Genomic DNA, 11,476 nt, shown 5'->3' with positions numbered 1-11,476 from the left:
CTTCTAGTACCAATCCTGAAGCCTACCTTTGAAGTCTTCAGTTCTGCTAAGAATTATTCTAGTGTTTATTGAGTGCAGTTTCAGTTATCACCTACCTCTGAAGATGTCTAGATTCTTTTATGCTGCCTATTTTTTTAAATCTTAATTTATGGTAAGATTACTTAACCTGAGTCTAGTCCACTAAAAGGTCTTTAACCATATAGTACAGTATTGTTAATTATAGCCACAGTGTTACACAGTGGATCCCTAGATCTTACTCATCTTACGTAACTGGTACTTGTTGAATGACAACTCCCCATATGATCCAGCAACCTCACTTCTGGGTATTTATAAAACAGAATTGCTAGCAGGACCTTAAAGGCATATTAATACCCTCCCCATTCTTTGTATTTGCAAAAGGATATCTGGTCAATATTGAGCATCTTGATGCAAAACTTTATGTACTTCCACTTAGGGCCAACCATTAGCATAGAAAGGATACAAAGAGTAGGCAAAGTGATGGCTATCTCTTCAATCTTCAGACCTAGTGATAGAAGTAAGCAATTATTTGAGGTTGAGTGCTTTCTCCCTAAGGGTTTTTGTTTTCAGTTCAAACAGTGTTTATTAGCTTTTCTTTTAATATGAACATGAGAAAGAAAAAACACATAAGCTGTAGCATTCTTTTACAAATAAAACTTCAATCAATACTCGAATCTTCAAGCTCCATAAACAATATTTTTGAGATGGTAGATTGTAATATTTTATATGCCATTTTTATCATTTAGGTCTCTGTCCTTTAAAAATGATGGAAGCTGCAGCACTCAATATAAAGTGAAGCCTTTCTATAAAGAGAGAAAGTATTCCAGGCCCAGAAATGCTTTGTTTATAGGCAAAATTCTTGAAGGTAAGAGGAGAAAGATTTTGCATAGTTGAAAACACTAGTTTTTAAAAAATATTTCAAGTTTAGGTGACATTATTACCAATCTCCTAAAAAACTGATTACTAGACCTCCCTGTTTTTTAAAGCCTGAGATAAGTAAGGGTTCCTAAGATTTGTATGTTTCCTCTCAAATGGCAGAACTTGAAATGAGATACCTACAGCCATGTTAAATACATAGGATAGAAAATCTGTTTCATATCACCTATTTTTATATCACTATTACTATTAGGGTCCAGTTCCTTTTAGATTTTTACAAGTGAATTAACACTGCTCTTTATAATCTCTTTACCAAATCTAGAAAAATGAACCTTAGATGATCAAAGAAGGTAGAGAACCCAGCCCGGTGAAGAACTATTTTTAAAAAAGGAGGGAAGGTCTGTCAAGATATAAAATATTCCCTGAAGTCTTAGTGCAACCTTAAGCCTTGATACTCGTAAAAGTATAAGTGCCACACACTTACAAAACACCACCTGAAAGTTTAATTGAATTTTTCCCAAACTCACCTAGTTATGTAAATTTCAAATAGTAGGCTCTCAATTTTATTTTTTTGTGACAGCTATTGTTTGCCATTTTCAAGAGGGGCTGAAACAAAAATTTAAAACCAAAAGCTCAATGCTCAAAAGCCACAAAACCAAGCTCAAAAGCAATGCAACCAACTTGTCAAGTGATATCCTGTCAGTCAGTAGCAGTAATACTTTGGCAGCAGTGTTCTGGAGTGTCCAAGTACAGTATATTAAAGCTGAAAATTGCCCTAAGACTTCTGGGACTCACTCTCTTTCATTACCCGCTTGTTAACTACTGGACCTCCAAGTTGGTTGGAATTATGAAAGTACCCTTTAATACAAGTATTTAACAAGGGGGAAATCATCAGGAAATGAGAAGCACTATTATAAGTTCACGAGAAATGCAGCATAGACCCAATGGAAGTAGACAATAACATAGTTTCTCTGCTTCTGATTCCCAATATGCTAATATGCTAAGTAGGGCTTGCAAAGAATTTAAATAAGTGTTATTCAGCAGCTTTTTTGGTTTAAACTGATTGCCAATAATGAATAGCAGCTTCAATAATATAATAGGGGGGAAGAATCTTCCAAAACCTAACAGTCCTTTGCTAAGTGGCTAGTTGCTAAGGACTGCTAGAGCAGTCCTTTGCTAAGTGGCTTTATGAGTAGTTAGGAGTCCCATGTTTTAATGGTAATGTCACATTAATTATAAAGGAATATGCAGCAATATAGAGAAGGGCAAGAAAAATTGGAAAAATGCAGAAGTTATATATTCAGTGTCTTTAAAATCTAAAGAAAACCTATTAATTAAAAAGTCACATAGTTCACTGCTATCAGCCTACACAGTAAGTAAATATCTCTGTGTTAATTGGGAGCTTTTAGCTTTGGAGTGGTTTTTGTAACTTCCTTTATATTAAAAAGAGAGAAGAGTCTGTTGCATTGACAAGGTCCCATTCTTTCTTATGAGCATAATCCTCACTGTCCTTGAATCTTTTGAATTCAATGTCTTTCTTTCAGGTGAAAATACTAACTTTGCTAGTTTATGAGCAGGAGAGGTGATATATCTCCAGTCTTTGTTTTAAGGGGATGATTATGTTACAACCCCTCACTTCTCTCTTAAGAGAGGATGACATTGGAGCACTGAATACCAAGGAAATTATTAACTCTGAAAGACTTCCTCAGGGCAGCTCTGCACAAGTCTTTGTATTTGTCTTCACACAATCTGGAAATGGCCTCGAGGTGCTGTGCTCTTTTTTCCTAAGAGGAGCAAAAAGAAAGTTCATGTTGTCATCTGCTAAGGAACAAAGGTCAAAGTAGTATTAGCCATAAGCACTGGCAGGAATATTCATATTAAAATGAAGTAGCTCCAGAAATTGCCTTTCCATCTCATTCATGTCCTCAACTGTAATGTCCTTGAGGACTTGGCAGTAGTCCACATTCCTTACAGCCTGATTGTCCCAAACCTTGGAGGCAAGAAGAACAGTTCCCAAGACAATTCTTTTCCAGTTACTGAGACAAATGTCCATCTCAGCATTAAGTTAAAGGCCTTTCTAAGTAAACCAGAGTTACTATTGCACATCCAGCTGTTAGCTGTGTGGCACTAAAAAGACTACGAACTAATATAAATGAATTTCAGGATCATGCTTAAAGTATTCCTCTGGTACCCTTGCTCATGTGAGTGAATATGGTTGCTCATCAAAAATATCCAAGAATCAAATTGTAGTTCTATTTTTAGTTTCCTGAGGAATCTCCATACTGTTTTCCACAGTGGTTGCACCAATTTACAATCCCACCAACAGTGTAATAGGGTTCCTTTTTCTCCACACCTTCTCCAGCACTGATTGTTTATAGACTTTCAGATGATGGCTATCCTGGATATTGTAAGGTGGTACGTCATTGTGGTTTAATTTGCATTTCTCTAATAATGAGTGATGTTGAACATCTTTTAATGTGTTTTTTGGCCACCTGCATGTCTTCTTTGGAGAATTGTCAGTTTAGATCTTCTGCCCATTTTTTGATGGGGTTGTTTGTTTTTTTGGTATGGAGCTGCAGAAGGTGTTTATAAATTTTGGAGATTAATCCCTTGTCAGTTGATTCACTTGCAAAGATTTTCTCCCATTCTGTGGGTCGTCTTTTTGTTTTGCTTAGGGTTTCCTTTGCTGTGCAGAAACTTTTCAGTTTGATTAGGTCCCATTTGTTTATTTTTGCTTTTACTGTCATGACTCTAAGAGGTGGATCTGAGAAGATGTTGCTGTCGTTTATGTCAGAGAGCACTTGGCCTATGTTTTCCTCTAAGAGTTTTATAGTGTCTGGTCTTATATCTAGATTCCTCAGAAAACTAAAAATAGAACTATAATTTGATCCAGCAATCCCACTCCTGGGCATCTATCCAGAGAAAACCACGACTCACAAAGACACATGTACTCCACTGTTCATTGCAGCACTATTTGCAATAGCCAAGACATGGAAACAACCTGAATCTCCATCGACAGAGGTATCAAGAAGATGTGCAGTCATCAAAACAGTGTGGTATTGCTACCAAAACAGACAGACAGACCAATGGAACAGAATAGAGAATCCGGAAATAAACCCTGACACCTATGGTCAATTAATCTTTGACAAGGGAGGCAAGAACATCAAATGGGAAAAGGAAAGCCTATTCAGCAAGCATTGCTGGGAAACCTGGACAGCTGCATGCAAAGCAATGAAACTAGAACACACCCTCACACCATGCACAAAAATAAACTCCAAATGGCTGAAAGACTTAAATATACGACAGGACACCATCAAACTCCTAGAAGAGAACATAGGCAAAACACTCTCTGACATCAACATCATGAATATTTTCTCAGGTCAGTCTCCCAAAGCAATAGAAATCAGAGCAAAAATAAACCCATGGGACCTCATCAAACTGAAAAGCTTTTGCACAGCAAAGGAAACCAAAAAGAAAACAAAAAGACAACTTACAGAATGGGAGAAAATAGTTTCAAATGATGCAACTGACAAGGGCTTAATCTCTAGAATATACAAGCAACTTCTACAACCCAACAGCAAAAAAACCAATCAATCAATGGAAAAATGGGCAAAAGACCTGAATAGACATTTCTCCAAGGAAGATATACAGATGGCCAACAAACACATGAAAAAATGCTCAACATCGCTGATTATAAGAGAAATGCAAATCAAAACTACCATGAGATATTACCTCACACCAGTCAGAATGGCCCTCAATAATAAGTCCACAAATAACAAGTGCTGGAGGGGCTGTGGAGAAAAGGGAACCCTCCTGCACTGCTGGTGGGAATGGAAACTGGTACAGCCACTATGGAGAACAGTTTGGAGATACCTTAGAAATCTATACATAGAACTTCCATGTGACCCCACAACCCCACTCTTGGGCATCTATCCGGACAAAGCTCTACTTAAAAGAGACACATGCACCCGCATGTTCATTGCAGCACTCTTCACAATAGCCAGGACATGGAAACCACCCAAATGTCCATCGACAGAGGATTGGATTCGGAAGAGGTGGTATATATACACAATGGAATACTACTCAGCCATAAAAAAGAATGACATAATGCCAGTTGTAGCACCATGGATGGAACTAGAGAACCTCATACTGAGTGAAATGAGCCAGAAAGACAAAGACAAATACCATATGATATCACTTATAACTGGAATCTAATATCCAGCACAAATGAACATCTCCTCAGAAAAGAAAATCATGGACTTGGAGAAGAGACTTGTGGTTGCCTGATGGGAGGGGGAGGGAGTGGGAGGGATCGGGAGCTTGGGCTTATCAGACACAACCTAGAATAGATTTATAAGGAGATCCTGCTGAATAGCATTGAGAACTATGTCTAGATACTCATGTTGCAACAGAAGAAAGGGTGGGGGAAAAAAACTGTAACTGCAATGTATACATCTAAGGATGACCTGACCCCCTTGCTGTACAGTGGGAAAATAATAAAAAAAATATATATTAAAAAAAAATGAAGATGTGGTACCTACACACAATGGAATATTACTCAGCCGTTAAAATGAACAAAATACCAGCATTTTTTGCAACATGGACGGACCTAGAAATTATACTAAGTGAAGTCAGCCATATAATGAGACACCAACATCAAATGCTTTCACTGACGTGTGTAATTTAATAAAAGGACAGACTGAACTTTGCAGAACAGATGCTGACTCACAGACATTGAAAAACTTATGGTCTCCGGAGGAGACAGTTTGGGGGGTGGGGGGGTGTGCCTGGGTTATGGGATGGAAATCCTGTGAAACCGGATTGTTATGATCATTATACAACTACAGATGTGATAAATTCATTTGAGTAATAAAAAAAATTTAAAAAAAGAAAAAAAAACCAAGAATCTATTTACATCTCTGTTTGTTTGTTTGGGTTTTTTTTTTTTTTTTTGTGGTAATACATTGCTAAAGGCCCACATTTTATTATGGTTCTAAGACTAGGCAGGCTGACTGTGCTGCCATCTAGAAATATCATTGAGCCTGAGTTAGACATTCTAGTAAGCTAACCTTGAGATAACATGGTTTAAATGGTTGCTCTTCCTCTTTTCTGGCACATCCATTTGAAATTTTCTCAGAAAATTTGTGCTTGCCCTTGGGTTGTCAGAAGTGTTTGATTCCAAAGCTAAGTCTTAGGGCATCTCCTGGTTGCTGATGTGCTGCAGGTGGTGGCGCTCACTGGCTCCAAAATCCAACTTGGCTGGTTCCATGCCAGCCAGCATGGATGCTACTGCCACTGCGACCCCAGCCACCAGGGGTCTTCCAACAGATAGACCCAGACTTAGTCTGGCTCCACTAGCTTGACACCAGCCCAGCTTGGGGCTGGTGTTGGGGACATGCAACAGATGAAAATGTTCCCCATGTGATGCCTCTGCCCCTTGCAGTCACCTCTCCCCTCGCACCCAGACTCTGCAATAATCAGCTGCCTCCTCCCTCAACAAGGTGCATTGGGCACTGGCAGCCCCAGGCTATGCAGGCACCACACTGGGCAGGCAGATGCAGCCTTGACTGCTGCTTTCCCATCCAATTCCACCACCTGCTAAGGGAAGGGCTCAGGCCCCTCTGCACCTCTGCCACCACTCAGCTGCCACCTCACATGAGCCAACTCCATCTGTCTCCATAACTGTTAGACATCATTCTGCTTACTAGTCTATTCAATGGATTTGTAAATCCTTCTCTGAAAAAAAGGGGGGGGGGGATAATAAGCAACCAGTAGGGAAAATAAGCACAACAAATAGAAAATATCCAAGTTTAAAGTTTATGCATGAGACTTTAATCATCATATATAAGGATGTACATATCCTTGTGTTAAAATTATATGCAATTTATAGAATATTCATGGGTAGTAAATATCTTAAGTATTCTTTTCAAATACTGCATTAGATATGTTTCTAAAAATAATACTCATTGCATATTACATGAGACATATATTAAAAAGTAATTTTATTTATCTGGAATTTAATTGTAACTGAGTTTCTTGTGTTTTAATCTGAAAATCCTAACCTTAAAGGGTTCTGATACATTAGATTGGTGATGATTTTTAGATATTTCTAACTTCCTCTTTGCTTGTGATATCCAAATGCCACTTTCAACTTTTTTAAATCAAGTGGATATATGATATCTAGTCAGTTTCCAGGATTTGATGCCATAAAATACCACGCTATTCCAGGGAAATCAGTTAAGACAGGATAAAATGATATTTTTGTTATGTAAAAAATAAACTGTATCCAAAGACTGTCAATAGTCAGAAGCCAAGAATCAAGGGAAATTACCAATACCCAGATGATAATCAAAATCAACAGCGATTCCTACCTACTCTCCTTTAGTGAAGAGTTGGACATCCTACTCTCAATTTCTTCTTTTTCTTTCAGTAGAGAGAATTTATGCTTTTTCTCTCTTGGTGATGCTCCCAAAGGAAGGAGCATGAAATTTATTCACATTATATCCAAATCATCTGAGAGATTTTTAAAAATTGCCTGTGGTGCCTGCTAATTATCCAGGATTTCCTATGTATTCCGAGTTAAAAAAAATGTAAGGGACAATTTAAAGAAAGGAATAGCATAGATGATGTGTACAGTTCCATGGAGACCTACAGGATGTAAAGGTCCTCACTCACTTATACAGAGACAATGATCCCAGCAAGAACGAAAAAGACTGATGAGCTTTTTCTCAGCAAAACTGGAACAGTTCCATAAGTCATGATAAAATTGTAAATGAATCATCATCACTGCATAAAATTTTTCATCTAAATTTATTAGTCCAGTAGAAATATGTAGAAGGCATTGGCTTAAAAATATGCCATTAGGAGTTTCTGCTGGAGCTCAGGGGTTTAAGGATCTGGCATTGCCCTAGCTGTGGCATAGGAAGCAGCTGAAGCTCAGATTTAACCTCTGGCCCAAGAACTTCCAAATGCTGAGGTTGCAGCTGAAAAAAGAAAAAAAAATAAAATTTTAACCTATATGAAATATATATTACCATTCTGATATTTAGAGGACACCAAGCTCAGATTGATAACTAGAAAATTGGAAATTTAAGCCTCATCTTTAAATGAGTGATTTGTATGCCTTGTCCTTTAACATGGCAAATCCATAACAAATTTCTGTAATGAAATGTGTTACCATAATGATTGTCTCAACCATACTGTTTTCTGGGCTGAGATCCCACCACTTTTGAACAATGTTCAGTACAATGTCATAGTAAGTAGAATCTAATATGAGATAGTACATTCCATCTCATACCATTTTACCTATGCCCTCTTCCATTTGACTTCCTGTGTCTAAGAATTGAGGGGAATTTACATACAGTTAAAAGCTGGATCTAGATGGTATAATGGATAGGTTTTGAAAAATGTTTCATTTGTTCTTAATAAATACCTAAGTCAAGATGTAGATTACGTTCAACACCAAAAACAGTTCCCTGATTCTTTAAATCCCCAAAACCAAGATGAATTTTATCATAAGGTCTTAACACCCTAAACATCCTCCTACCTTCAGCACTGCAGCTCTGGTTTCTAGCCTAAACTTATTTTCCCTATTTCTGAGTTTCATATAAGTAGACCCCCACAATACATATTCTCAGTCTGGTTCCTTTCATTCAGAGTTTTAAAATTCATCTGTGTTTTGATTTTATATCTACATGATATTCCACTGCATGCATATACCACAATTCTTCAAGCAACCTCCCACTAACGGATTTTTAAGTTTGGGGTTATTATAAAAAGCCTAGTATAAACACCCCTATATAAGTGTATATGGATATGTATGCATCAATTTCTCTGCTATAGAGCTAAAAGGGAAATTATTGGACATAGATAACTGTGTGTTGTATTTTATAAGGAAATGCAATCTTTAAATAATAACTGCAGTATTTTACATTACCAACAAATATGTACAAGAGTTCCCTTTTAGTCACATCCTTGATCATATTTGTTGAGGAAATTAAAAAATAAATAAATGGAAATTGGTATAAAATAATCTCTCTTTTTGGGGTCTTTTTGTCTCCTTTATGGCCACACCCATGGCATATGGAGGTTCCCAGACTAGGGGTCCAATCGGAGCTATAGCCCCCAGCCTATGCCACAGCCACAGCAATGCAGGATCCAGCTACATCTGTGACCTGCATCATGGCTCACTGCAATTCCGGATGCTTCACCCACTGAGTGAGGCCAGGGACCGAACCCACATCCTCACAGATGCTAGTTGGGTTCATTAACCACTGAGCTACAATGGGAACTCAAAAATAATCTCATTGTGAGTTTAAAATTTCACTTACTCAGTGACTAATGATAGTGGATACTTTCCTATGTACTTACTGTACATTCATATAGCTAGCTTTATTTTTATGTTTACCTGTGAATATTATTATTACTACTATTATTTGGCCTCTCCCATAGCATTTGGAAGTTCTCTGACCAGGGATGGAACTGCGCTGCAGTTGCAACAGATGCCACAGCTACAGTAATTCCAGATTCTTAACCCACTCCACCACACAGGAACTTCTTAGCTACATTTCAAAGCTTGTACCATTTACCCACTTTAATTTAGTTTTTGTCTTTTTACTGCTCTTTTTGAATTTTTATGTTTTAGATGAAACTACTTTTTCAGATTTTCTACTAGAAGTTTTATTGTTTTGATATTTCTGTTTAATTACTTTGCCCAACATCCTGCACTGATACAAAACAGAGTTGTGTTACCAATGGATAGGGCCAAAAATTCTCTCCTGCTTAAGTGTGATGCATGCACAAAACAGGTGGAGAGGTTGGAGTGGCAGGAGAGGCTGTAAAGCTAGTAAAACTAATAAAGTCACAACCCGTGGTACACAGACTAACACGCTAAAAGCTGAGGAGGGAACAGGGAAACTAAGAACCACTCTCTGTTATCACTTCAAGAAGGGTGATGATTGTCTCTCCATGCTGCCCATCACACCACCAGCCAGCCCACCACTGCCATTGCTGCTGCCACCACAGCAGCAGCCATGGGAGTGCAGGTGGAGACCATCTCCCCTTGAGATGGGCACATCTTCCCAAAGCACGGCCAGACCTCCGTGGTGCACTACACAGGGATGCTTGAAGATGGAAAGAAATTTGATGCCTCCCGGGACAGAAGCAAGCCCTTTAAATATGTGCTAGGCAAGCAGGAGGTGATCTGAGGCTGGGAAGAAGGGGTCACCCAGATGAGTGTGGGTCAGAGAGCCAAGCTATCTCCACAGACTATGCCTACAGTGCCAACTGGGCACCCAGGCATCATCCTGCCGAACGCCACTCTTGTCTTTGACATGGAGCTTCTAAAACTGGAATGACAGGAATGGCCTCCTCCCTGTGCTCCCCATTCTTGGATGTGCCATGGAGGGATCTGGCACCTCCATATGTGCACGAGTGCGTACCGGGCTTTTGCTGGTGTCGCACTCTGCTCTGTGTAAACATCTTCCCTAACTGAGTGTGTTCTGTCACTGGCTTTGCTCTTCCCCTTTCTCCTTGTATGTGTCTCAACCTGAACTATATGCTATAAACTTCAAGTTACTCATTAAAAGAAAAAAAAAAAAGAATGGCGATAATTTTCTGGCACATTCATGTGTCGAGCAACTTTGGATTCTATCTTGGATATTGGGATATTAAGCTGTAAAGATATCTGAATGCTATTTTTCTCCTAAGAAGGTTTATTTTATTCTATTTCTTTTTTATTTTAGCAGGCAATTAACAAGGGTCATGTCAAACTGCAAACTCTGCATACTAACATAAATATTCGTTCATTTCTTCACATAACTTTTTGATGTTTTCCTTGTTTTATTTTATTTTTTATTTTTAAAATGATTTTTAGCTTATTTTTTAGCCTTCTCTTGGATACTGGACACCTGCATGATTCAGGCTCAGTGACAGGACAGAGTTGGTCCATAGAATATGGGTCTGACTTTCACTGGCTTGTTCCTTTCTGCAATGCATCCCCATATTTCCTGTGACTATTGTCTCAAACTCTACCTTTTGTCCTTTAGATCAGATAACTGTGGGTTATATTCAATATTTCTATTTGAATGGTACAGACTGGAGACTTCCTTCAAAATAGAAGTTGTAAATGGGAAAATTGACCATTCCTAGAGCTTTTGATTATGTTCTGCATCTCCTTATTTTAGTCTCTTTCCAGGACTTTCAAGTTGTTTTTTTCCCTAAAATTGTATTCTTTTTAAAAATACATTTTATTGGAGAATAGTTGACTTGTAATGTTGTGTTACTTTCAGGTGTACAGGAAAAGTGAATTAGTCATGCATATTCATATACATACATTCTTTTTTGATTCTCTCCCTATATAGTCTATCAGAGAGCCATGAATACATTTCCCAGTACTATGCAGTAGGTTCTTGTTACCCAGCAATTGTGTATATAGTAGCATGTGTATGCCAATCCCACCCTCTCATTTTTATCCCTAACCTCCCCCCCAGTACTTTTCCTTTGGTAACCATAAGTTTGGTTTCAAAATCTTTGAGTTTGTTTCTGTTTGTTGATAAGCTCTTTTGTATCATTTTTGGAATCT

At 38.2% G+C, this 11,476-nt stretch overlaps 2 pseudogenes; one reads left to right on the top strand and one right to left on the bottom strand.

The window, feature by feature from the left end:
* Positions 1-2,537: 2,537 nt before the first annotated feature.
* Positions 2,538-6,315, bottom strand: LOC146399383 (cyclin-Y-like protein 1; annotated as a pseudogene).
* A 3,604-nt stretch (positions 6,316-9,919) lies between these two features.
* Positions 9,920-10,309, top strand: LOC146399382 (peptidyl-prolyl cis-trans isomerase FKBP1A-like; annotated as a pseudogene).
* Positions 10,310-11,476: the final 1,167 nt, after the last annotated feature.

The sequence above is a fragment of the Sus scrofa genome, chromosome 10 (assembly GCF_054392235.1).
Source record: "Sus scrofa isolate SSC_HxYL_T2T_F1_AM1 chromosome 10, Sscrofa_HxYL_maternal_Yorkshire_Landrace_v2.0, whole genome shotgun sequence".
In the NCBI taxonomy this organism is placed as follows: Eukaryota; Metazoa; Chordata; class Mammalia; order Artiodactyla; family Suidae; genus Sus; species Sus scrofa.
Note: the sequence above shows the minus strand (reverse complement) of the source record. Positions and strands in the feature narration are given on the sequence as shown.